General features: G+C 39.2%; 1 protein-coding gene across 7 annotated transcripts in view; it reads right to left on the bottom strand.

Annotated features, from left to right (window-relative positions):
- The window catches only part of LOC116448782 (phospholipid scramblase family member 5-like), a 75,578-nt gene that overhangs the window by 22,436 nt on the left and 25,378 nt on the right, over nucleotides 1-27,764 (bottom strand). For 6 of the 7 annotated variants that reach the window (XM_032119713.1, XM_032119716.1, XM_032119715.1 and 3 more), the window contains exon 2: nucleotides 1,756-1,853. The gene's annotated coding sequence lies outside the window, so the exon portion shown is untranslated. Of the gene's footprint in view, nucleotides 1-1,755; nucleotides 1,854-3,041; nucleotides 3,229-27,764 lie in introns of all 7 variants that reach the window. The other variant, XM_032119709.1, reaches the window with a different exon arrangement.

Raw genomic sequence — 27,764 nt, forward strand, 5'->3', positions numbered from 1 at the left:
TCCCTAACATGTCTGCCAGCTGATGGCTGCACAGTTCCTCTCTCCTCCAGCCAGCACAGAGAGGGGAATGGCAGGAGCTGCTCTATTTCCATAGTAAGACAGTCTGGTGGGAAGTTGGTCCAGCTGTCTCCCTGTCCCAGCTCCCTTAGGATTGATCAGTACTGTTGGATATCCCATGGGACCCCAAAGTGAAACCCTGGTGCTACCCTGCCTCTGATGTATGCAGGAAAATGATAGATATCGTCTCTAAAGACTTTAAGATCATGGAGAGTTCATTGTCACAGACAACAATTTCTTGCAATGCTGTCTAAATACTTCAGCTTTGTCTGCTTTTATTTTCATCTCCTTTTCATCTCCATGTGGTCCATCAAGGAAGCCTAATTAGCATGTCCCTCTCATACCTTTGTTTTTTCTTCGTGCACCTAATAGCAATTATTCTCTGTGTTTATTTCCTACTGTTTATGTCCCAGGCATGTTAAAGAAGGATGAATGTCAGCAAAATTATTAACAAGCCTTATCATCGCTTTATCATGTGTCTTTTCTAAAGGCTTTGTAATGTCTTTGGTAGTTTACTCAGAAGAAATATAGAAGTTCAGAGAAACTTTCCCCCCCCACAAAAGAAAACAGGGCAGTCCCTTCAGAGATTCATTGCTCTAATAATCTATCCTCTCAGAAGAACCTTCATCATGGAAGACTGAGACCACAGAAGCAGGCAACATCCTTATTTCATATTTTATGTTTTTTAATTCGGGTTTCAACATCTCAGGATTGATATTTTTGCTGTAGTGGGGATTGGCACAGATAGAATTTTTTAAGTGATTTTTCATTAATGGGAGTACTAAATTAATGCTTAATAATAGAATAAATAACATCTTAATTAACCTATGCTTGCCAGCTCTCATTGTGTATCAGGTAAAGATACAGAACTCCAAGTTCCAGATTTTTTCAAAAGAATGGGAAGTTAAAAGAAGAATCTCCCTCCTGCTAAACACACACACACCATTTTTATGTGGTAATTATACTATTTTACTCTAATACTTACAGCTTGAATACAGTAGAAAGACAGAGAGAGACCTAGCATGCCAAAACCAGAAAATGTAATTAATTACAGCAGCAAGAAATGAGAATAATGAAATATTAGAGGAAATTCTACTCTTGTTTATTCCAGCATAATAGTTTGCTCTGGTTATGTTCTGGTGACTGGTATGTGAATGTGGCCTCTCTCTCTCTATACATATATATACACACAGAACTATACATTACATTTTATAGACTCCAACATTTGGTTAATGGTTACTAAATCTGGCATTTACAGAGACATCAGGAAAGATGGTATTTATTTGCAATTTTATTTCCCTCAGAGTGAAACATGGAATCCATACAGCTGTACAATGAAGATGATTAGAACTGCCAGAAATTAAGGCCTCCTGGGAAAAAAAAAAATATCAATAGCATACTTTAACTACATGAACCATAATTGCATTATTAGCTCTGCTGTGCTCTGCCCCAGGAAAGCTAATGACATGATTCTGAAGAAGCTTTATAGATTATGGAAAAGTATATAACCTCTTGCTCTCCCATTGACAACTCAACTCATTTGAGATCCCCATCATTAAGAGAAGGAAAACTGCCTCATTTTTCACAAACCTTGTGATTATGTCTTTTCATGGATTTTAAATTTTAACTGTATATATGCCCATGGACCAGTAGCTGAAATACCAACCATTTGTCCCACCTTAGCTGTGGCAATTTTACCTGTGACATGTATTTTCAGTCCCAGCCCCAACACATAAATGACTGTTGCAGAAGTGAGGAAGAGGCATTCCCTGCTCCAGGTATGCACTTGGCAGCACCTGAAAGGTAGCAAGAGGCTTATTATAATAATAATCATTACATTATTATATATTACTATCATCATATTATCCTAAAATGTCAGTGAAATGAAATGTCTGGGGTTTTCCAGAGTTCTAATTGTACTTACTCTTTAATCAGTCTGCCTACACTTTACTAGCAGGAGTCCATCTTAAAAGCAGAAGACCAAAGTAATTTTCATTATGTTCTGACAACATGCAACAGTTATTGCCGGTGACTCTCACTTTGCCTCTGTATTTTCCCCTCCCACCCAGCACCCAGATTGCAAAGACATAAATATATGATAACCATGACTTTTTCAGTAATTACTGAAATAGAAATGCGTAATTGAGGTTATTAAGGCTTGAAACACAAAACGATCCAAGACACGATCTTCAAACATTGGGCCTGGGAGATATCTCCTCCACCATGTGACACAAAGCCAACTTGTTTGAATACCTAGCTTGTACACATTTTCTTCAGGGCTCCTTGGAGACGTGCAACAGCCCTCACGTATTTTCTTCTCACTTTACATGTGCACTGCTAGGCACCTGTGGGTCTCCCCTGAGCCCACCACCATACAAGGATCAGCCGTTTCTTTTCTCACTGGGAAGGCTTAAAAGTGAATTTGTGAGCTCTGTGGGAACTGAAAGAGAACCAGTCCTAGGGTGTTTCCCAATCCACAGCTCAGAGGTGGGCATAATTAATTTAATCCAGTTTCGGTCTTGGATCACTTCACTGCCCTGCATGCAGCTCCCTGGGCATCCCCGGCAGGTGCAGGGCAGGGCTGCCTGGCCGGGCACTGCTCTCCCCCCACAGTGCTTGAACGGGCAGGTTTGCTTCTCTCCCAGGTCTGAGATGCTGCTTCTGCCCTCACTGGCACCATGAGACCATAAAGGGAAGGAGGGAACAAGAGGGAAGGCTTGCCTTTAAATGGGACATGGGGTAGCAGGACAAAAAACGAGCACTAATTTATCAGCAAAATGTCCTATCATTATTTAAACGTTACCTCCTGCACAACTTACTGCTGGGGTGACTCCCCACTCTGCAAACATGTTCTGCCCACCCTGTTGGAAAGGGCCGGCTTCCTGAAGGACCCCCAACATGCTAAACGAAACCGTCCAACAAGGGAATTCGTGAGCGGACATTCCGTCCAGACACACACAGCACCCGGCGGATGAGAGCCTTACGTGCAGCCGTTCTGGAGAAGCCATGCCGTGTCCTGTGACCGTGCGTGTCCCCGGCTCCGCGGTCCCCCTGGCACCGGTCCCCATGCGCGGTAGGATGTTGCCATCAAGCGGCCGTTCCCTCAATTACAGAGAGCTTCACTCCGGGCCGGTCCTGCCTTCCCCCGGGATGCTTTCCCACCCTGGCTGGCTGCCGAATGAGTGCAGTAAGTTCAGCTGCTTCTACATCATTCAAAACCACTTTTGATCCAATTGCTTTGAATCTCCAAAAAGAAGGAGGAGATTTAAAGCGTCTGAATTAACAGTATCTGACCTATTTATTAATAAAATCCAATCAGGTATTTTTTCCTCTCTAGCTGAGGAGCACAACATATAATTCTGATTCTAAGAGAAGGTATGTAGGGAAGCATTGCCCTTAAAGCTGTTGTACATACTGCCTTACAAACCATAGGGGGCATTATGTTACCATGGTTTGTTCTTCTCATTTATCAATTTAAAATTATGCTCTGCTATTGTCATATTCATCCAGCTCTCAAAATCCCTGTCTTTTTACACCAATGCAAGAAATAAATGCAGAAAAATATGTTCTACATAGTCTGATGTTTCTAAAGTCCTTTCCAGGACATTCAAAGCATGGGATATGCATGTTATTATCTGCAACTTAATTTAGATCCATTTACATGCTCTGAAATATGCAGATTAATCTGCAAAGGGCCAAAAATCTGTTGCTGAGTGATGTACAAAGAAAGCAAGGGACTAACCTTCAGGAAGAGATGTGAAAGGCCATTTAAGAGTCCTGGGCTCTGCACAGCAGGAGATATTCCCTCATTGTTAACTTGAAAAGAAATACAACTGCAGGTTGCACAAACTAACAGGTATCTAAAGCAGTGGCTTCCACAAACCCTTCCTTCCCCGTCTAGGCCCCAGTACAGCTCCCACAGCCACTGCCAGGTGACTGTGGAGGGAGGGTTAAGTGCTCATGGCTACAGGTGCTCCCAAAGCACAGTTTTATAACCTTTGCATGCTTTCTGAAGTAAAGAAGGTTTGAGGATCCCGTAAACAGCAGAAGTAAAGGTAATTTCAAAATTGGCTCACAATTTTTGTTTACAGGAATGATCTTTCAGGCACAAAGAAGGAAGCCTTTAAAGCATAAAAGTCACCTTGATTTAGTCCAAATTTAGGTAAAAAAAGCAGGCATTAATTAGCAGCCTTGCTGTTGAATCTAAACTTATTTTAAACTTTGACAGGAAAAGGTTAACTGAAGAACAGATCCTCAATCTTGTTTCCTTTATTAAGAAATATAGAAAAAAAAAAAAAAAGGCAGATTTTGTAGATTTTTTTAACGAACAATATTTAGACCACTTCAGAATAAACACCAGCTTCTCAGGGTGAGATTTGATACCCTCTATGTCATCAAGAGACCTCACCAGTTTCTTGTTTGAATAAAGGCTTGCCAAAACAAAACCAGGAGAAATGGAGAAAATCTAAAGTATTAGATTGTAAAATGGCACAGAGGCTTGGTTTTTGCAAAGGGAAAAAAAAAAAATCAGCCATTTTTATTAAGAATCTTTAGGAAATTTCAAGTTTTTAGTATTCATAAATTCACTGCTTATTATAGACTGTGATCCTGAGAAGAAGGAGAGTACAATGAGAAAGGCAGAAACATTTTCTGGTAGAATGTATTTTTCTGAACCACATCTAGGAACAAACTAACAATTTGCTACTACGGTGGTTCTCCCACCTGATAACTGTGCTCTCCGTTTAATTTTGAAAGAGTTGGCATTGCATCATACCACCCAGCTGCTCTCCTTTTCAGTACAGAGATCCCTCAGATGCAGAAAGGATGCATTGATACTTGGTCTCACATCACACCTCAGCTACACTAAATGCTAGCAAAAAAGCTTCTGTTGAAGAGAACAAAGCCAGCTGCACCTTTCTAACAGCAGTGCCTGAAATCTCTAACAGAAGGAAGGTGTAGATGCTTACTGACAGCAATCACCATGGGTTTGGATAGCTCACAACACAAAACATTATTACAGCACTGAAGAAGCAGCAGAAGACAACCTCTCGTATGAGAAGAGTGCCAGCTCCAGGAGCATCGGGAAGTGATGGTTGTACTGCACGAAGGCACAACTGATTGAACACGGGGAGAGTTCAGTGCTCCCGACACCTACAGAAACATTATCCAGAGAAAGAAAGGGACATGATGGAGCCATCTGATCGTGTAATGTTAGAGGAACACCTGTGTAATTACAGAGCGCCCGTGAGAGCTGCTTACGGTGTCCGTAGCACGCGCTGCAGGTGGTGATTTATCCATAGGTTTCCCATTCCTCTGAACGGAAAGCAGCAGGGGGCGGCCTTTCGGCATCCCACGTAACAGCGGAGAGTTCAAGCAACTGCCGTGCCCTAGGCCCTCAATTCTGGGGACACACCTACTGCTAAATGTCAGGTTTAGAGCTGTATTCTTTATTTTCAGAGATGTCATGGGACAAATAGGAGATGAGCAAGGAACTCAAAGCTCCTAGGACTGTTTCTGGAACAGTCCTGGAACAGATCTGGTTTCTAGAATTTTCCCTTAAGATGTATTCCCTATTGAGTGTTTTTTACAGGAGGTGGTAAAGGAGAGCTGTGCCATTTAAAATTCAGGACTCTAAAATACCAGCTAGTGCAAAGACAACTGTTGGTAGTTTGAAATAATAATATATGTCTACAAAAGCCTTCTTTGTTATTTTATTTATGCCTCAATTATATCTCTTCTGAAAACACAGTTTGGAAAGAAGGGCATAGCTCAGTGCACATCCTTTCACCTCCTTCATGCATATGAGTACACAAAATTCACCTCAGGGTCAGAAATCAAATGGTTATTACGGCTTCAGAAGGAACATCACACATGCCGTGCTCTGTGGTATCTCACAATACAGTCTCTTCATCTCCTCAGTTACCATCCACTCTTTATTAATAAGCAGTGAGCTCAAAACAGAACAAAGCTTTAATCCTATACTTTTTTTGAGCAGGATGGTGTGCTATCCTCACTCGCTTACAGCCTTCTCTTAGTGGTATCCACATACCATATACTTACAATGATATTTACTTAATTTTCATTTCCATTTAAGAGTATATTTTTCCACGTTTTCCCTAGTGTATTTTAATCACTTGTTGAGCAATGCTATTGCAGTCTGACTGCCTTGGTCTTACCATGCTTGGTGAGCTTCCACAGCTTCCAGCAGTAACAAAAGCCAGTTGCAGCCATTCTTATTATTCTTGCTGCCCCTAGGAAAAGCTGGCAGGCTCACTTTGTCACTTTTGCAGCTGGGTGGCATTTATGAGGTGTGTTTCATGTTCTCACAGCACTAACTTGCATCACAGAAAAGCACAAAACTATAATTTTAATTGGAGTAATCATAGGTATCATTCTTGCCACTGTATATTACATTAAGTTAATGAACTCTGGGAGATACACTTGAACACATCATCGCCATCAGCCCAATTCATTACAAACCTTATGCTTCATTTACATGGGTTCCTAGGTTATTTTACGGGGGATGGGGAATATGCATCCTGTTAGCAGCTCAACTTTTTTTTCTTCCACACACAAATTATTACTTCTGAGAGACAGTCTGAAGTGACAGGGGAACCAAAGAAGCAGAAAAAGAACATATACGTACTCTAAAGCAGTACTGTACTCAGGATTGGATGCTAAATATGAAGGCGGCATAAAATAAGGTTTTGAAAAGCTGTTCATTTGCCGGGGGGGGGGGGGGGAAGATCTGTTTGTTCTGGGGTTTTTTAATCCTTTTACTTGTATATTTGTCACAGGAGAGCAAGGCAGCTTTTCCCACCATTCACCAGGATTCTGGAATTGTGCTTTCCAGCAGACCCCATGCAGGAGAGAGGGCTCCTACTTTGCAGCTTTTGGTTCTTGTTTCCCTGCCCCCCTTCTCCTTAAGGCTCAACTTGATTTAGAAAGAAAATAATCACAGCTGGTTTAGAGTTAAAATTAGCTTGAAGGAAAATGGAACATCTCAAAAGAAAAAAAGAAAAACCACAGACATGTCATGCTCCCTACAGCTTTGTCTGAACAATCCCTTCCACGAGTTGACTAAGGAACTCTTCCATCTCGTTTTACTGCTGTGCAATATATATGAAGCTATTTCTGAATGACAACACACCTGTGCATTTTTATTTACTGTAGCTGGAACTGCTATTGCTTTAGAGCTCAGTGTAAGTCCATTCCAGGGACAGGAGCAATGCTCTTTCTCTACCTGCTGCTTGGAGCTGTCAACCAGTCCACCTAGAAACTCTTGTCTCTTGCATAACTAATTTCTTTACTTCATGCATTTTTTTTTATGAATCCAGAAAACAGCGAAGATTTTGTAGCTTTCATATTTTTTACATATGCTTGTTAAAAGTAAGCATTTAGAAAATACAACTGTGTAGTAACTCACAGCTCCAAGGGCAAATTTTTTGAAAGAGCAGTTCCAGGGAAGCATGCATGCACAAAGTACAAAAATCTCAAATTTCAAGGTCTCTTTCATCAGAAAGCCTGACTCAAGCCCATGGTGCGACAGAACTAGCAGGAAGCCCATGCAGTACTCCTTCATAAGTCTGTCTGTGAAGATGATGAGTAGAACATACATATTTGGATGACAACATGCATCTACTAACTAGCTCACATTTTAACTAAAGCTGGCAACTGGAAATCAGCCAAAGAATATTTTGTTCCCAAACCCAAGAATTTTCCTTCAATTTTTGTCAGCTTGGGTGCTGCCTTCTGATTTGCACATACCCACGTTCTATCACTTTCTCCTCATTAGCCATTGATACATTTAAAAACGGACAATTATAATTAAAATCACCAAAATTCCCATTATGGTATGGGTATCATCTCTCTGTTCTAAGGATGACCAAACTGCAAAACCCAGAAGCATTAAATGACCTCAAGCTCTTATCACAACTCCCAAGCTATACAAAAGCTGAAAAATTTGTCATGGGAGAAAAATATATTCTCTGGTGGAAAGAAGTGCAGCCTGTAACACTGCAGTGTTGAGAGCACATATCTGTGCCCATGCAGGAGGTATTCCAGGGATCCAAGGGCTGATGCAGGAGATGAGATATGTGAATGAACACCAGAGACACTGTGGCAATACCCAAATCTCAGCTGCTGTCAAGTGCTCTGTCATCCTGAAGGTGACTCAGGGAATCTCATAGGGCGGAGATTTCAGCATATTTTGACTTCTTCTAATCTTACCAGCGAGGCAGCACCAACGTTTAATTGTCAAAAACTTCTTATCCATTTGCCCACTCTTGCCCCCTTTGCAAGCTTTCTACAGTGAGAAGACAAGAATATTACTTGGTTGTAAGAGAGTGGGTAGATAAGAGTAAAAAAAATATTAAAATGGATGATGTGAATAATTAAAACCATTTTTCTATCTACTGGAGGAACAGAAAGCACAAAGATGAAAGTGAGGTCGCTTGTTTTACGAGTCGCCTGGCCAATCAATACCATCCGTCAGCAGCAACTGTATAAACACATCCCCTCAGCAAAGCCTTTGTAGAGCCACCTGCACCCTGATCCGGACTGAACCTCAGTGACATTTTAAACATTCTCACGAGAAGTTTTCTTCATTCAGTGAATACAGCATAGTGCATGGCTGAGCAAATTACTGGAACATATGCAGTGGTAGTTTAGGATTTTCAAGCAGGGGTTTAAGTTGTTGGGAGGTTTTTTTTAACCAGTACTGCTTTTTAACATCTGAAACCCCATATTCATTTCTATCCCTGTTCCAAACAGATTTGACAATACTTTTGCATACTTTTCAGCTTGACTCACAACTGCCAAATTCCCCAACCACTGTAAATCAGTTTAGCAGCACTGAACTCAATGGAGAGAGGTGAATTCAATCTGGCTGAGGATTTAGCTATTGCATTTTAAAGCTAAAAAAAGGCAGCTTGAGCAGTTATTTATTATTGGGATATCAGGTTTATTTGGTTTTTGCAATGTTTGACAGAATCATAGGAGTGAATTGTCACTGCAGTAAGCAGGGGGTTATACATACAATTCTCATTAACAGTAGTATTTTTCTGGGGATTTTGCAATGCCAGTGTCACCTAATCAGTCCTAGCTTTCATGCTTCTGCATGCACAAAGCAGAAGGAATAGGACTTAAGGAAGGTGAAGTGAAATTACTATGCAAAAAAAAATCCCAACCTGATTTCATCACTGAAATTCACAATCCCCAAGCAACGTGAACCATGATACTTAACAACATTTCACACTGAATTCAAGACAGTCATTACCTTAAAAAGTCTGCTCTCTGTCTCCAGGCTTGCTCTGTGGAGTGTTTGCTTAATATAGGCTTTAATATAAAAGGTCTATTTTGAAATTCTATTAAAAAGTCCATCTTTATATTAAACTTCTGCCAAAAGACAATTTATTTATTAAAGACGCTATTTACTCTTCTGTTTAGGCCTGAAATCAGCAGGTGTTTTTCCATTTCCTCAATGAACAAAAAACAATAACCCACAACTGCTTTAATGCATGTGAATAAAAGGGAAAAAACACCTCGCTTCAGTCTCCTCCTCATATTTTTTTCCAGGCTGCTATTTAATTTTATTTGATTTTGTTGCTCTATTCTCAAATTGTGTAGTGGTTGTCTAGAATCAGAGTAATTCAGTGTACAAAAGAAGAACAGAAATGAGAGATGGGGCAGGAGCAATATAAGAAGTATTTCCTGTTAGCATTTTTACTTTCCTCTCTGCTCAGCCATACACATGGATAGCGGTGCTGCAGATTCACTATCATTTAACTTTCTCTTCTTACACAATATTGGCAAATTCCTCACCAAAACTTTACCATCAACTGATTCTCAGGTACTAAATGTCATTGTCATTGATAGATCTTTAAAGTAGGTCACTTTACAATACCAACAGTGACACTGGGACAAAGAGGGGGCAGAAACCCAAGGAGAGAACACTGGCAGATCTACCAAGCTTTCATGTGAAACATCCAACTTCTTTATCTCAGTCATGAGACAGTATTCATTAGTCAGTTCTCTCTTTGCCATCAAGACCAGGAGAAGGAAAAAACCAAGCACAACCAAACTGTGAAAACAGTAATTAAGAATCAATTCTGGCAAAGGAAAAGGGCAAATATCTTCACCTGCCCTGAAAATGAAATAAGCACCAAAGTATGACATGAAAGTTCTGTAAATAAGATCTGTTAGTATGATAGAAACTGCTGTAGCTGCACAAAGCAGACAAAATATTTGATAACGTATCTTCTGCTTCCTAAAAAAGTATCATTTTACTGAAATTTAAATATTTCAAACAAAAGCTTGCACAAAGCACTATGCAGTACATCCCATATATTTCCATGGGAAATATTAAAGGAGTAAAGGGGCTTGAAGCATAAAGAGCATGTCAGAAAATTTGTTTTTCCAGTAAAAACCAAAGGAATTCATTGTCAACACAGTGATATTATGAAGCTCCACACTGACTTGTTAGGCAACCCTATGTGCCTTGCCTACACAAAACTTGCAGTGCAGTAACCACCTAATAATTCATTGGTAGATGTGTCAAAAAACAAACACAAAAAACAAACAAACAAACCCAAAACAAAACACCCCTATAGGCAGAATATGTAAAATCTCCTCACAAATCAGTAATTATCTTCTTCAGTGCAGAAAAGCATTACTGGAAGCAGTAGCTAAGCAAATACCTCACATTCCAGCCTCTTTCTGACCTTACCATGAGTATAATACAGTGTAACAATATTTCTTTTTTTTTTTTTTTTTTTTTAGATTTTTTGCTTACAAAAATGTGAAAATAGCTTATTGAAGTTTAGAAAAGCTTTTATTTTAGCTTGGGAGTCTTTGTGCAGTGGTCATCTCTTGATCTGGGGCTCAGCGTTCACCTGTGCTGAGTGCACAGCGGCACGCATGGAGAGCCTGGATTGTTCTGGTGTTGGGTTAGACGGCAGAAACTGCACTGGCTCCAGGGGAGTATTCTCCTGCAAAATCTATTCTTAAGTTTCCACTGCACAGCTGAGGAGTGCTCAAAATCTTATGTTCTTCTAATGAAATAAAATAAGCATCAGGAAAAAGCATTAAAATATATTTTTAAACCGGAATGAATTCAAAGGTGCTGCTGTCAAGATCATGCACTACACAATACAGAAATGTGTCTTAACTGATCACATCCCACTGCAGCATAAAATAATTTTGAAAAGGCACCTTTTTCTGTCACCTTGTCTGACAAGCTTTATGTATTTTATTTGTATGCAAGTGAATGGCAGTTTATTGTGTCCCAGGGGATGAAGTATTAATGATCACTTGCTCCCTGCTGTGTGGCCTGTCATAATTTTGAAGAAAGACTGACAGAAGTAACAACCAGTCAGTCTGGTAATACTCACCTGACAGTGGCCACTCAGTCCATTTTAACCACGGTCCTTTGCCAAATTCTTAGGTAATTTTCATTTTAAAAATGCAATTTTTGATAGCATCTGCCAATTGCTAGATAGGAGCAGACTAAACAAACTGTATATTTCTTTTGTGCAGCTGTCAGACTTCTATCTCAGCAGGTGTTTTCTGGAAAAAAAGACTTCTAATCTGAAAGCCCATTTTGGTCAGCAAGAATCAATCCCTAAAACATTTGGCAATTTGTTATATCAATATCTTAACATGGTGAATTCCTTGCAGCATATAAGAATTAAATCCAGTTCTGACAAGTAAATAGAAGGCAGAATTTTTTAAAATGATAGTACAAAGTCAAGTGTCAAAAAATCCCACAGATTTGTACAATGTGTTGTCATTCATTTCTCTCTTCTCTGCAATGCTGCCTGCTTTATTTTACCTTGAGGCTTGTGGAAAAACCCAGATAAAGACAGTTGTTACCAATTCTGACATGGAAATAACCCTACACTTTATTAGTCATTTTATAACCTACAGCCTCACAGTAGATGCACTCTGAGCTATTAAAAAAAGTTTCAAGGAAATGATTCCTGAGTGTTTGCTGAGCATAAGGTACAGATGATTATGGAGAAGATTATCAGATGTTGGTATTGAAAGTCAGTTGCCACGTCCCCCACAAAAAGAGCTGTGCTTCTTTACAAGCAACTGCATTTTATTCTTATTCACACTGAAACAATATGGAGTCCCAATATCCCTGCAATTTGTCTGAATGCTAAATACTGGCATGACTGATCCTGGTGAAAAACTGATACTGGGGGGGGGAGAAATTTAAAAAAAAAAAAAAAAAATATATATATATCTCAGTGACAGGTGCACATCAGCTTGAGGCAAACCCTGCCTCCTGGGCGACAGATAGGTTGTGACAAGGTGTGACACGGCTGATGGACCCTACCTGGAGGAAGCAGCATCACCCACTCCCTTCCCAGGGCATGCTTCTGAGACCTAACAACAGCCAATATCACTCAGGTGTTGGAGCAATAACATTTTGATGGAAATTAAATAGATACATTGCATTAAAGGCATTTGTATAAATGGCATAAGAAAGGGAAAGAGACTTGTTTGCTGCCTGCTGTTCTTTATATGCAAATCTTAATATATTACATGGCAACATACTTGCCTTCCATAGCCACATAAATGTTTTACTGTTTTATGAGATGTTTGCAATAAATGTGATTGATGATAATTTTTTTTTCATAATTGCCTATTAGAAATACACTATTTTGGTGACAAATCCTTAAGGGATATCTCAGTTTCAAAACTGAAGAGAATGAGAAGTACCTGTGCTAGGAATGGGGTGGTGCTGCTAACAAATGTCAAAAGGCACATTCAATCTGCTGGTTAATTTTACTCATACATTTCTTTAAGCTTGTTAGCATCCTTTCCAGGTTTACTGAGTTTTGCATTTCAATCAGATACAAAGATGTATAAAAATACTGCTACCGTACCTTAGGGCAGGCAAATAGCTTTAAGCTACACACACAAATAGTCACAAGGGTGAATAGCTATAATTATATTGGAGTGCATCCAAGAAACCAGCTATTCTGTTTATACTTCTTGCCTCTTTGAATTTATGTGCACTTCAAGCAAACATACTGTAAACTGATTTTAATACTAAAAATGTCAACCTTAGTATTACAGCTTATTGACTATTTTTCATAAGATTGCTGTTGTGCTGGAAAAGATGTAAATGTCTGCATAAAAATTTATAGCAGGAAAACTCCTGGACCATTTGTAAAATAATCTTGGATATCACTAATAGTCACTTTAAATGCAGGAATGTTAAAGATCTTTGCCCTACAGATTTAAAGCCAAATCCTGTCCTGAGCAATTCTGAAATTGGTCGAGGCATACAAACAGAAAGCAACCAACTCTATTATGCTGACATACACAGGCATTTTGAAATCCTAGATATTCGTAGGTTTCTTCCAGCACAAGCCACATCAGAGCATGGAGACAGCTGCACGAATGCTCTAAAGGTCATACATGGATTTGCACTCATTAGTGGCCCTTGTAATTTATTTGTCAGAGGTTTGGCTCCATTGTTTACATAAGACCTCTCCACATATATTAAGGAAGTAGCAGGAAAGCAGGACTATAGCTGTTGGCATGAAGAATATGAATTACCTTCCCGGAGCACATGCAACTATATCCCTCTCATCCATATCCTGTCCATATAAAATCAAAATAGCAGCATAGACGAGCTTATGTTTGTGTGGTGCTGCTGAACCTGCTCCCAGCCACAGCTTTGCTTTGGCTTTTGTGGGGACTTAGAGCTTTGGTTTTCCCAGCATTAAGACGTGAACAATGAGAACTCTTTTTTTACCACTTTGAGTTCTAGCAAAATTGCCAGGGAAATATTATTGCTGAGGAAAATGCATCATCCACTCATTAGCAGTGCCCACAAAATATCAGTAACATATCAAGGAAACCAAGTGGCGAATATAATACTCAATAAGTATGCAAATAATCACTTAGGACAGAAAAATCTTCTGCAACATTAACTGACAAGAAATTAATTTGGTATCATTTATCAAGCTTTTCAAATACATACATGGTACAATGGACTTTTTTGAGTTAAATTATAGGAAACAAAAATAGCACTTGTAAGCTAGTAAATGAATGGAACCAAACCCACGACTTTCACATCTTTGAATTATTCGTCCCAGCTTTCCATAACAATACATTTTTTTCTCCTAGGTTAATTGAATTAAGAGGAAATTTGTCCAATTTTTTTGCCAAATAAATTAGATTTAATATATTAACTTGGGAAGACATCAGAGGAAATTTACTGGGTTCATTAGGCTTAGGAAATTAAGTTACAGAAAATTGTGCTTCCTTGTAATGGATTTAAGCAGTAATATTTAGCAGTCTGCCAAAGATACACATTTCTCATACAAAATAGATCTCTTATAATCTGAAAGAGCCACTACTTCACAGCACCTGCAGTCGTGATTTGTAAAGGAAAGACTACTCCTACTTCTAAAACTCAGAGAACTCAACGGAATGTTAATTACATCCACAAAAACGAATCACTTGCCCATTATTTAGGGTGATGGCAAAGGGAGGTTACTCTGAATAACCAAAAAACTTGGTTAACCTCCTGAAGACATCCCAGCCAGACACTCCAGACTGGGCAGTGGCTGCACTAACCCCTGCTCAGCTGTGCTGGCCCTCAGCACCACTCAGGGGGGCAGTGAACTGCCAGTCCAGTGCCCAGCCCAGGCTCTGTGTGGCTTCTCTGAATTCACAGGAAGATTAATCCACAGCCCAGACAAAACTCCCATGGTAACAGTATGCATTGAGGTACAGAGGTGCAAATTCACAGCCTGGGAAGCTTGGGATGTGTTCTGGTGGGCTGCAGGTGTGCCCAGGAAATGTAGGATAACACACACAACACTTTACAGAAGCGCTCCTACAACACTATCTTGATGCATTTTCCAGTAACAACTTAAACAAGGTGTTCACTCTGTAACGCCACACAGAGAGAAGCAGCCCAGGCAGAACGATTTTGTACAAATTCCTTTGTGAATATATTATCTCCTTTCGAAAAATAACCATGTCAAAGAAATGAGAACAGGTAGGAAATAATCCTCTTGTCTTGTAAGGAGGTAAGGACCAAACCCTTTTCCAAATGAGCTCCCGTGGTCGTATCCATGGCTGTGACAGCCCAGAGCTATTCCTAATCTGGATCAGGACAAGGAGTTCAGTGTCCTACATGGTTACAGCCATTTATGACAGCTCAGAGGGTACAACAGGAGAGACATTAAAAACTCTCAATCTAATCCCCAACCTGAACAGGAACAGAAGAATTTAAGATGGTGAGTTCTCCTCCTCTGCAGGATGACACAACCACCTGTTGTGACCTGTTAGGAGAGCACTGTCAAGTCTCATTAAATTCCATCCTAGAGGTATGAAGATGTTCCAAAAAGGTACCTAGAGGTACCTTTTAATATATATATTATATAATAATAATCATAATATATATTATAATTTATACCTTTCCAACTATACCATGTTCCTATGAATGCTCAGTGTTTGAAAAGTTACCCATGGCATGAAATTTTTAAAAGGATCAAAAATTCTGAAATAGAACTGCCTTCCACATGAAACAGAAACTAAAAAAGTTTGTCATGGTCACCCTTAATTCTAACAGGAAGGACACTGCTCAATATGAGGTCCTTCCTACCAAAGCAATTTATTCTGTCCACATAAAGGTTGACCTGAGTCAGAGAATAAAGTGGCAGCTTTCTCATGACATCACATGCGTAGTTAAAACTCATATAAAACATAGTCTAGTTTGTAGCTAAATTTGACCAAAATACCACAAATTAAAAACTTCTATTGGCAAAAAAGCACCAAGGGTTACAACAGTTGTTTCCTAATCTAAACACTTCAATAAATTGGGATCATAAAGTTACTAAAAATCTATCCAGAAAGAGCACTGCAGACTACAGAACATCCTCAGTTGTTACTGCCTAAATTCACCCACCCTACTTCAGTACCCGGTCTTGGTTCCAAAGTAGAGACAGACACACCTTTTTTGGAGGAAAAATAAAATCACCTTTCCGTAACTGAGGGACCTTATAGCAGACCTTCTCTATGGCCCTTGAATAACTGATACCAAGGCTGCTCTGGAGCACTATTGCAGAGAAAGACTTTCAGCAAACGGGAATGGAGCAAGACAGACAACAGACCTGTACCACTGCACTTGGGTCGGTGTTTGTGGGCAGACTCAAGATTTGCATCCCTTTCTTCCAGGGATATATCAAGTGAAGTAACTGGAGTTGTTACTGCTTCCCTTCTCTTTGCCTTGCTTTCTTCATACAAACTGTCTTTTGCATCTTACTGCTCTCCCAGTTACCCAACAGATAATTTGATTTGCAGAAGAACGCACAGAGGACTCCTTAAGTGGCTAATTCCAAGCTACTGGCAGTAACAAAATAACACTTCAATGGGCAACCTCAGCTCCCAGAAGGGTTTGTGTGATCCTGCAAGGATCAAGCAAATAGCACTTCACCTGAGGTGCGTAAGATGGAATTTGAAGAAGTTAATCAAGCCATGGGTTCAAAATTCTTTATTTGGTAATAAAAAATAACAATAATTTGATGTTTGAAACATTCTGGTATGTCACACTGGTGTAACTGCTAAACAACAGAGCAGCAGCAATTCGGTATGTGAAGACTCCTTTTCCATCTCCTTCAGCAATATTTCTAAATATTATGTATTTTCAGTCCTATTTTCATCACTGCCTTAAGCATAGGCTGCTAGATGAAACCGCTGAAATACGTGATGATATCTAGGAGTGTGCACTTAAGGAGATGAACAAAAATGGGTGGGAATTTCTGGTTTTCTTTCAAATTCTGGAATTAAGAACTAATGTTTGAGAAGAATAAAGTGAGAGGCAACAAAGGCTGTATCAAAGCAGTAGATTAGCCCTTGTATTTGTAGGCTCAACTCAGTCATATTCCACAGATGTACTTCCTATGTTTTAAATTATTATAGATTTACTGTATGGCTAGAAAGCACACGGCTGGAAATATTTTTATATTTAAAACTACTTCACTCTGCAAATAAAAACATATTTTAGATCAGTAAGGATTAAAAAGCAAGTGTAACAAGGGAATGGGATTTTCTAGGAAGACAGCCAACTGAGACAGTAGAAGTGAAGACCAAATTCTGGTGTGAAGCTCTGCAATCCTTTTATTCTGTTATACTGATCTAAAAAGGTTCAAAAGAGTCAAGATACTACAAGCTGCTTAGCAACCAGGACTATCCTACAGGAAATCCTAGGATATTTGACCATCCTAGGGTAAGGATGCTACTTGTAATTTCCTCCACTTCTTGTCTTGTGCCTAATGATTCACTTCCCTGCTTAAAAAGGACACACGGCTAAAACAAGTATCTGGACCACAAATAAGCACCATGAGGGTTTGTATGATTCCTTAGCGTCTTGTTTTCAGATGAGAAATAACTGGCAAAGAACAGCACAAAAAGGAATAGAAGGGAAACCAACACAGGGTGGCATTTTATAGTGGGGCTGTATTTTGGAACCAGGCAGGCAGAAACTGTTAAATTGGAAGACTGCTCAGGAAAATTATGATGGGCATTGAATTGGCTCTTTGAAGGATTTTTCTCTTCCCATCTACCACAGAGGGGACAGGTCCCTTCCTGCTTCTCTGAACCCAGCTGAGAGACAGTTTTGTACCTTGCTTAAGACACCAAGTAAAGAAGTCTGTTATTTTTTCAGCTAAAAACTCAAAAGAAGGTGCATGCTTACAAGTGCCAGTTGCACCAGTGAACTTTGTGAAAGGCTCGCTTAAAACTACTTAAAATATCAACTTCAGCCCATATAAAATATCAGCTCTTCAGCACTTCTCCTAAGCTTGTACAGCTGGGACTTTGACCTTAGTGGAGCAGATGGTGTAGATGGCTTAGCATGTATTTCCAGGATCCATGAAAATGAAAAGCAGACTATCATATGAACTTCTTTATTATTACTCCTTGTGGCATCAGTGGCTGGTTAGGGAGAAAAACAAGACCTAAAGATTCAACTTTTCCAGACATTTTAGGGGTGTCCTAAAATATATACTGGAAACTATAAAACCATTCTTCACATTTGATGCATACTCTTAAAAGTGACCATCTGGAAATTATCAATATTCACAGGACTAGAAATATATACACAGTGTGGTTTCATTATTCCCCACACTCCCACATCAACTACCACAACCCATATTTAGAAAGACAGAACTGCTAATTTATTTGTTTTTAAAATTCTTGAGCAGATTAAACTCTTAGAGAAGATGACCAGAAGAAGAATACCATGAACCAAACCAGACAATAGGGCTTTTCTACTCTTGGCTATCTCCTCCCCCTTCAAGTACCATGTCCCAATTACACAAAAAAATGCCACCATCCTTATGCACTGGGTACAGGCTCTCTCCCAAATGCCACTGTCCCCATGCACTGAGGTCCAGGCACTCTCACAAGACACCATCGTCCCTGGTGAGCTCAGTCTTGACACTTTGCCCATGTTACTCAAGCAATCTGTGGCCTAATGAAGGCCTTGCTTTTTCTCCTTCTAATTATCACATCTTCATTGACATGCATTGGGAGGAATGATTGAACCTCCCCGCTCCAGCATTCTCCTAAACATTTTTTCTTTCTTGTGATGTTCACAAAATGCCTGGTACTATTGCAAAACATCAGCTATGCCAGTGAAAAGTATAATTTCAGTTTGGGGCTGCCTTTTACTGGAATAAAAAAAAAGACCAACAGTTTTCACACAATTACTTTAGGCCTGTGGGGATTGATTCATTAAAAAATAACTTTGTGGCTTCCATGGTTTGATGCCAGTAGAATCATTAAAATAATGTCTCTTATATTTCTTAATATGAGAATTCTCATTAACATGATACATCCACTATTACCATATTCATCTCAAATTCAGTGCCAACAATTTCCAGAGTGACTTTCCATATAAAAAGGGTGATTGGAGAACTAATAATTGAAACAGACATTAACAAAGACAGTTTGATTATTAATAAGCAGCCCAGGCACCTTCCTATGGTAGTTTAAGCATGAATTGATTTTCTACCTGTAACATCTATTTTTCTGTGCAACTTTGAAAATAAATCAAGAAAAGCCAAAATAGTCACTGTAAGTCAAAGTGTATGAAAAAAAGTTCTTTTATACTTTTATTTTACTCTTTAAAGGAAGACTGAGTATTTCAGGTAGTGTACACAGAGTAGCTTTGCTTAAGACGCTGTCTCAATGTTCTGTAAATTTTTAACAGTGCCCTTTATAAATGTTTCAGGGCTATAGAAATGAGACAGGCCTATAAGAAGTTTAATGGGTCCCTGTTTAGCCATTTGTAATGGGGATTTAACTGCTTTGTTTGTGAGCTTCAGCCAAGAAAACAGATTACCTTCATCAAGTACTAATACTCCAGAGTCACTCTAAACTCTGTTCAGCTACAGAAAGGTATCATGGGATGTCAATAAGTATTATAAACACTAATCCAGCAAACCTGTCAGCTGCTTTATAAAAAATTATATCTAAATTCAAGCTCCAAGTTCAATACTGCTCTTCCATGTCCAAAGCCTTTAAAAAAATTGTGATGGATCATCAGGGGCACATTTCAAAACATTCCAGTCATAATCGAAACCCTTGCAGAGAAAGTGATGTTCTCTGAGCACTAGCAAGATAAAGGCATGTATTAAAGATTAACTAAAACAACAATTCTAAGGCCTCAGAAATGACATCATATCCACCATTTCTATCAGAACAACTTCCTCCCCATATTTGTTGAGTCCAGCTCACAGGAACGAAGCTGTTGCCAGCAGAGTGTAGAACCACTGCTCAGCCCAGCCAGAGTATCCAAGCCCAGCCAGGATTTATTGAAATCAGCCCCTGGGAGTCCCCTTGACTTTGCTACAGTCACATCTTAAACACACATAGGAGTCAAGAACAAAAGTCTACCTCAGCCTCCTCTCCAGATTTACTTGCACGAGGACAAAGAGACTGTGCTTGTCTCCTCCACACCCTGGCAGAACCAGAGCTGGCTGCAAGGAGAGGTGGTGCAGGATGCACTCAGAGCCTGGGCTCCAGAGGGGAGAGCAGGACAGAAACCCAGGAGCAGCAGAAGTGAAGTCAGTGCTGTTCACAGGACTCTTCCAGCAGCAAATCATGTCACCCCTGCTTTTGTCTTGTGGACTATGAATTTCCATTTCTCCTTCAAAAGTTGTCTTTCCTTAAACCAAGCAGAGGAATGATTCATAGCCATCAATCTTATCTTTCACTAGCACAGCTAATCCATTTGGGATGAGAGAGGAGCTCTGGGCTGGGTAGCAAGCTGCTGCACAACCTCTGCCTGCCAGGACTGCTCCTGGCAGAAGGCAGCATGGGCACCCTTTGCTGATGTGCTGCTGGGGCACAGGCTCAGCCTGTCAAGGAGCTGAGCAACGTGATCCAGCAAAACACTTGAGGGTCTGCTCAGCTAACCTTGTTTTCTTGTTGACTTCAGACAGACAGCAAACATGTCTCAGCAGTCTTTTAGATGAAGGACAACACCACAGTGCTTTGGAAGATGGAGCCCAGCCAAAGAAATTCTGCAGTGCTGCTGCCTGACACATAAGCAGAAATTTCCTTTCTTCGGAGTTTTCAATCTGGTACCTTTTATGACCATTAAAAAAAAAAAAATAGAGAAAGAAAAATGAGGGAAGTAATATCTTACGGGCTTTATCCATCAGTTCCATCTCTTTGCCAAAAGCAATTATTTACTAAATATTTGTAATGGCAATGTCATTTTCATGAAACAAACTGTTCTCAAAAAGTTTGGGAAGGTGTAGCAGGCTGCTGTAATATAAGTGTCGTACTTACTACATATTGTGTGCTTGATAGTAAATATTCCTGTGAGAAGGAATGTTTAGTGAAGGAAAATCATAAGAGTTATATATGATTGGCATATGGAAAATATAAACAGAACACTATTTGCATAAGAGTATATTAGGAGAATTTCTTTTATGTTTATTCAACAAATGTTTCCTAAAAGGTTTTCCTCCAAACCAAGCAATTTAATTTTCTTTTTAATGTTATTCTCAGTGGTTATAAACTTAATTAGCTTCTTAAGCTTCACATTTATTTGCATTTGAGATAAATGTAATCTCTTCTTGGTATAACTTTTTGAAATCAAAATATGGACTAAAAAGGTGCAAGTTTGATTAGTGGAACAGATACTGTAGCAAGTAATCATAGCAATGAGATGTTAATTGGTGTCTGGGTGGTTCTATTCATAGCAACAATAGGCCATAATAACACCCGGTGTCCTCTACTGTTCAACAGTATTTTGCCTTCTCGTTTATCATACTGACAATTATATTGTTCTCGAATTTCCTGCCTGTCTTAACAACAGAAAGGTATATAAAATGAGTCAGGCATCTGTGATTTTTTTGAGGCAGATGAAATCAGAAGGAATGTTCTGTAGTTCAACTCCTGTTTCTTTCTGGAAGTTAGCAGCCTGGAACAAGTCTAACTTCTTTTTTTCCACAAATATATTTTAAAATAATTCTTTTAAAAAGTGAATTTGGGTGGGTTTTTATCCTCTCTTGAAAAATTCTGCTCCATGTGTATCCCCTAACAGACCTAGGGCTTGTAGTTGTACTTCACCAAAGAGCAAAGGGATCAGGATGTGTCCCCACAAAACTCACCTTCAAAATACACAGTAAAGGACAACACTTAGGGCCTGACACAAAATCTTCATCCACCAGCCTAATTGCTACTACTTTTGCTTCTCTCTGGCTGTAAGCCCCCCGCCATCATATTTTATTTGAGCAAAAGGTTTTCACTGTTGAGTTTCTCTGGCTAGAAACTCAACTAGTATGACTCCTAAATTTAGTTAATTTTCAATTAGATGTAAAATCATCGTCCTTGCCTTAAAGCTTAAGCACATAGGCAGAACAGGTATCCATGCTTGATTTCTGCCCAGTTTTGTGGGTCCAACAGCAACATCATTCATCCCCAGTGGAGCATAGGAGGAAACATTTGTCCATGGGTTCATGTGAGCAGACAGGTCAAATGCTAAACAGGGCTCTGAGAGAGACAGAAAGGGCAGGATGAAGAAATCCAAGAGCCCAGGAAAAAGCACCCATGCTGCAGTTGCTCCTTCATCGATAATGTATACTTTAAATTTTCACTCTTTATTTTAAAGTGAATGTTACTTCTTTCTTTCTCTTCCTCCACTTCCATCTGCAGAGTTTCCAATTATGTGGTAAAATTTATGCTCAATTGCCTTTAATTCCTAGCTCCCCTTGCTTGATCTTTGTACTATTTATCCCAAAAATACAGATTTCCTCATTTAGGTAATTTCATTTCATTGATAGTTCTGTTTTTCTCTTCCTAGCAGAAATCTGGGATTCACATTAAGTTACCTTCCTTGCCATTTTCTGCTAATAGCATTTCCCTCAGTAAGCCACCCATACTTCTTGGTCAGGAGCCTTTTCCATTTCCTCTCAGAATTCTGCTATTTGATTCATCTGAACATCTGCTAATTTTGAGTGTTACTTCATAGATAGCAAGAGTCATAGGAAAATCCACCAAGTTCCTGAAATCCAGAAAAATACACATTTGGGAGAGAAAAAGGACAGCCTTACAGCTTATTTGAAGTTTATGAGACAAAGGTCAGCTTCACATTTAAGGAAAGAATAGCCCACTTGATGCTCTAATGTGCACAGTGCTTGCTTAAGACATGTAGACCATGAAATTATATTATGGGTTGTGTTAGGAACTCAGTGATTAAACCATAAGGTCCTTCTTCTTTTTAATGGGACATGCCATTTTGCTGGATTTAAATACTTACTTGTCAAAGATCCCTAAAACCCACATTATGTTCCAATTATAATGAAGTTCTGCTTTCATTCCATACACACTAAGATGCATCCAATGCATTAACTGGCCAGTTCTCAGACAATGCAACTTATTTGACTGCCAGACAGAGAAAACGAAATTGCAATAGAAAAGAAGTAGGAGAGGACAGACTTTATCCCAAAAATTTTTGAGTAGATGAAGTCCGCTTATCAAGAACTCCCTAAGTTGCCCTTCCAGTTTACTACATGGCATACTTCACAAACTCTTCCCACAAACACTTTGAAGTACTGTCCTAAAAAAAATAAACAACCCTATGTAGATAAATGAGAGTTCCTGCACAGAAATCCAGTGGCAAGACACTGATGCCTTTATCAAAAAGCAGCTTTCAATGCTGCTGGAAGTATCAAGCCCAGAGACAGTTCCTCTCCTTTACACTTTTATTTCTCTTCAATTAAAAAAAAATGGTGGGGGATAAGCAGGGTTTAGATACTTTTCTCCAACTTTTACATGAAGGAGCTATACTCTCCTCATAGCTCAGCTCTAACATATTCCAAATGCAGTGTCACCCAGGGCATATAAACCCCTTAATCTCCTAAAATAAAGGAACAATTGACCTAAGGTAGTTATCATCACTTCTGTGAACTGCCTGGAAGCAAACAACTCCAGCATATAAATAGGTTCCTGATCCTCTGAAACTGATTAACTAAAACAATTACAATCAATTAATACTCTTCAAAGTGTTGCTGCAATCCAAAGAATAAAATCAGCCAGGTGACCTTTAGCATTAAGAGATGCCAGAACATTTACATATTAAGTTCATATTTAAAAAAAGAAAACAACCCTCTATTACTCCAAGCTCTGATCCTAAACTGATGTGAATAAATAAACCTGAATACATTGAAACAACAGGGAGTTCAGAAGCTTCAACCAGCCGAGAATGGAGCACTCCAAATGCTTCAAGAGAAAAGTGCCTCAAAGGAATAACCAAGTATTTAATATAATAAAAGTTAAAAATGAGACACTGAACTACAATTGCACTACGCAAAAATGTGGAAAAAGTAGTATGTAAATATTGTAAGACCATGAAAAGATACACAACAGATTCAGCTTCTATACACACAACATTAACACCAGAAACATCTCCCCATCAGAAAACCTTAAGAGCAGGCAGATTTTCTTCATTTTAAGGAATGTCAATTAAATCTTAACTTCTTCCATATAAGCAATTTCTGAATATTTTCCCACTCACATTCAGACTGAAGTGATCAGATTGATTACAGTTGCTCCCAAGAACTGTCTTACTGCTCTTCCCTGATGACCTCTATTGATAAATGTGCTGACTAAATTTAATTAATATAAGTTTTTTCAGTTTACTTAAATCTTCTTAATAGTTTAGCATAGACTTTTCTCAATACCAAAAAGTTAATTTTTAAAGCTTGTTTCAAAAATACCTCCTTTCAGAATAGTATAGCCAGTTTCTTTAGAAATTTAAGACACACTGTGTTCTCTTAAATTCTATCCAACAAATACTATTTTCACTTGCTTCTACATTTTGTATACATTTCACAAGGGATTATAAAGGAGCCAGTGAACTATTTCACAGTTGCCAAGGCTCTCACGTCCGTCCCATCGCTGCAGAGTACAAATTCCCTCATAATTTATATTTATGTGACTGATTATACAAGACATCAGGATCTAAAAGTTATTCAGTTATTAACAATTTAGAAATCTGGCCTAACTCACTGGTGAGAGGCCAAAGCAAAGACACCTACCAGAACAGAAAGTGTTTTACATACAAATTTCTGTAACATTTTCAGCATTAAGGAGAAAGAACAAAACATGGAGCTGTTTTCGTTCATGTACTGAAAGGTATTGTTTGACAATGTCTAAATCTTGCAGAGCCACACCAGGGAATTTTACCTCAGATGCTGCATTGCTTGTCATTTACAGCAGTGAATATTGCAAATTAATTAGAAAGAGGGTTAAAGAAAAAAATTGAAAATAATCACGTCCCACTAGTTGAATCACAATGACCAATTTTACTGTCTCTTGCATGTCTGCTAACCTCCAAGATACAAGTGTCAGAATTCATTAGTTGTTTATGAAAAATGAATGCTTCTCCAGGACTATAACAATATAGAACACATTTCATTGCTTCCTTGGAGAAAAGGGCATTCATAGTCCTGGAATGTGAACAGTAGGAAAGACTTGCCTAGCTCAATCTCATTTTATTTAAAAGGGTGTTGGAATTGAAAGGTATAGTGTAACTATAGCTGTAGGAGTGATTCTGATTGCACTGTCTCCAAAAATTAAGCATTTCATTCTGGCTAAGATATATAATCTCTTCCAAGACTTATGAGAGGGTCTCTGATTGTGAAGAGGCAAGGCTGAATCAACACTGTTTCACTGGAGGCTTCTGTATCTGTAGATTAGACAATGCTTGCTCACAGTATAGTGGCAAAAGTACCATTATTGCTCAGAGGATTAATATGTCAGTGCTGGCTGAAAAGATGCTCATTTCCGGTCCCTTCCTACATTTAAAACTGAGAGCCTCAAAAATAGTATCTGCTGCTTTCCAGTTGTTTTCTGTCTCTCTTTGGGCATATGACAAGGTGTGTGTCATATTTCGTACCTACATAAGCATATTACCTACCTACAGGCCAGTAATGCCTTACGCCAGCAGCATTTATCTGTGTAATCAGCAGGAACCAGTGCATCCCCATAAATGCTTCTCCTGTTCTAGAAAGATGATTGCTGGTGCCTTCTCTCACCCAAGAGCTGACAGTTCCAGCCTGGTAAGGACACAATGTACAATGCTAGTCTTGGCCTTCTTGATGCAGCCAAGAAGTGGGATCCCTTTCCCAAGAGCACAAAGGGAAGAATCTGTCCCTGCTCACAGGATGGAGGAGGAGGTGGAGGGCACTGGGTTCTGCACGCAGAGTGGCTCGAGGCAGGCAGCATGGGTCCCAGCCACAGAAAGGCACTCAAAGTTCAGGAGTCAACTGAGGGTCAACGCAGAGAGTCTAAAATATATTACACTCTGCAAGAATCAGTTTCTATGCTGGGGCCAAAGAGGAGAACAAAGCTACAGTAACCAAGATCAATTTACTCTGAGTGGGGCATTCACAAGGGAGAAGGGATTGCAGTAATGTGCATTAATAAGCCACAAGTATCTTATTAAACTAAGCCTCCCCCAATTGTCCCTTTGTAGTCAAGCCACCCAGCTCTTGCACTTAATACCAACTGAGTTGCCTTAATATGACCTTTTACTAGTTTAAAATCTCTTTCAAAGTATCACAAATACACTACGAGAGAAACACACTGGCTGCCAAGCAGGGCTAAACAAGGAGAATGGTGGATCTGCCACTTCCCCAAAGTATGTGATGTATTTAATAAATCCACTGTTTACAGACCCAAGCTGCAAAATGCCAGCTCTCGCCTCCTCCTTAAGGGATAGGAGCATAATCTGCTAAAAACCAACTGATCTAGTATTTTGATGTGATCAGTGCAGTTATACTGCAAAGGCAAAAGGAATACGTGTGCATGAAGTTCATGGAGGGAAAAGCTTATGAACCAACCTTCAAGTGCTACAAAAGCTTCTGGCCATGTGAAGAAAACTGAGTACCTGCAGTGTAGTATTTGTCTATATCTCAGCAGAGATATAGTAAAGGCTCCATGTGGAATATTTCACACTTGCAAAATAAGCTCTTAAAAACATTTCCTGTAAGATTTAAAATGTACAAATATTACTTATTCCACAGAAAAAAAAATTGGGTTTATGCCATTGCCTGCATATTTGGTCTTGTTCCAAACACTTAGACAATTTTATAGATTTTAGTGACATACGATTTAGTAACCCTTACCCTATAAGCAGATAAAAAGTAAATTAATAATGATCTAGAAAACTGTCACTGAAGATTCATCTGAGAGCTTTTGAAATTAGTGATCAAATTCTGTACAGAAAGTATATCCCTATTACAGAAGGACATCTATTAAAGAAAATATAAGCCCTTGTGTTTCCAGTATTTGCTTAAATTTGTGATCAAACATGTAAATATTCCTGATGTCTCCTCAGAGTTAAAATTACTTGTGTTGAAGTTCAAACCTCACTCAATTAGAAGAAATATTTCAATTAGCGTACAAAGAAATGTCAGCAAGACTAATGGCAAGCAAGTACTAAAGATTTGTCATCAGCTTATCACTGCTCATAGTGCCTGTGTCACTCATGTCACTGACTGTCCAGTTTGCATCTTAAACTGTCCCTGCCTTTTTCAGTAAGTTAAAAAAGACACTTGCATGGTAAAAATTTTTCTGTCATTATCTTCTTTCGTAATTACTGAAGCTAACCTTACTCTACATACATGTGCACACGTTTTGCACTCATGTTAACCTGAAAAGGATAAGGTGCAAGACTCTGTATTTGCCTTGTTGTTTGCATAGCATCACTTAAAATAAGGCCGAAAAATTATTTCCAGAGGGAAAATTCTACTACATATGATACAGCTGTTGTAAGCTAACTTTTATATGTAAGCTGCAACTATGACAGTGAGGTTCCTTGAATTGTAATAAAATTTCCTGTCATTACTGACACTTCATGTGATGCAATTCAACGCAGTGGGCGCTTCTTTTGTCCTAAACATGTTCATGCCTAAGTTGCACTAAACACAGAGGAAAGATACAGTGAACCTTACAGGCTCACTGTAGTAATAAATAGATAAATTCTGCCACTTCAGCACTGAGCTGGAAATTACCCACAGGACTGCTGCGCCAACCTCAGGTCCTGGAGGCTGCATTATATTTCCATATGCCTTCAGCACTTGCCCTCACTACCGCCTCATTTCAAAATGAACGATGCCATCTAGAAAGACAGTAGACCCAAACTGGCTTCTCATACT

This window comes from Corvus moneduloides, chromosome 10 (genome assembly GCF_009650955.1).
Source record: "Corvus moneduloides isolate bCorMon1 chromosome 10, bCorMon1.pri, whole genome shotgun sequence".
Lineage (NCBI taxonomy): Eukaryota > Metazoa > Chordata > Aves > Passeriformes > Corvidae > Corvus > Corvus moneduloides.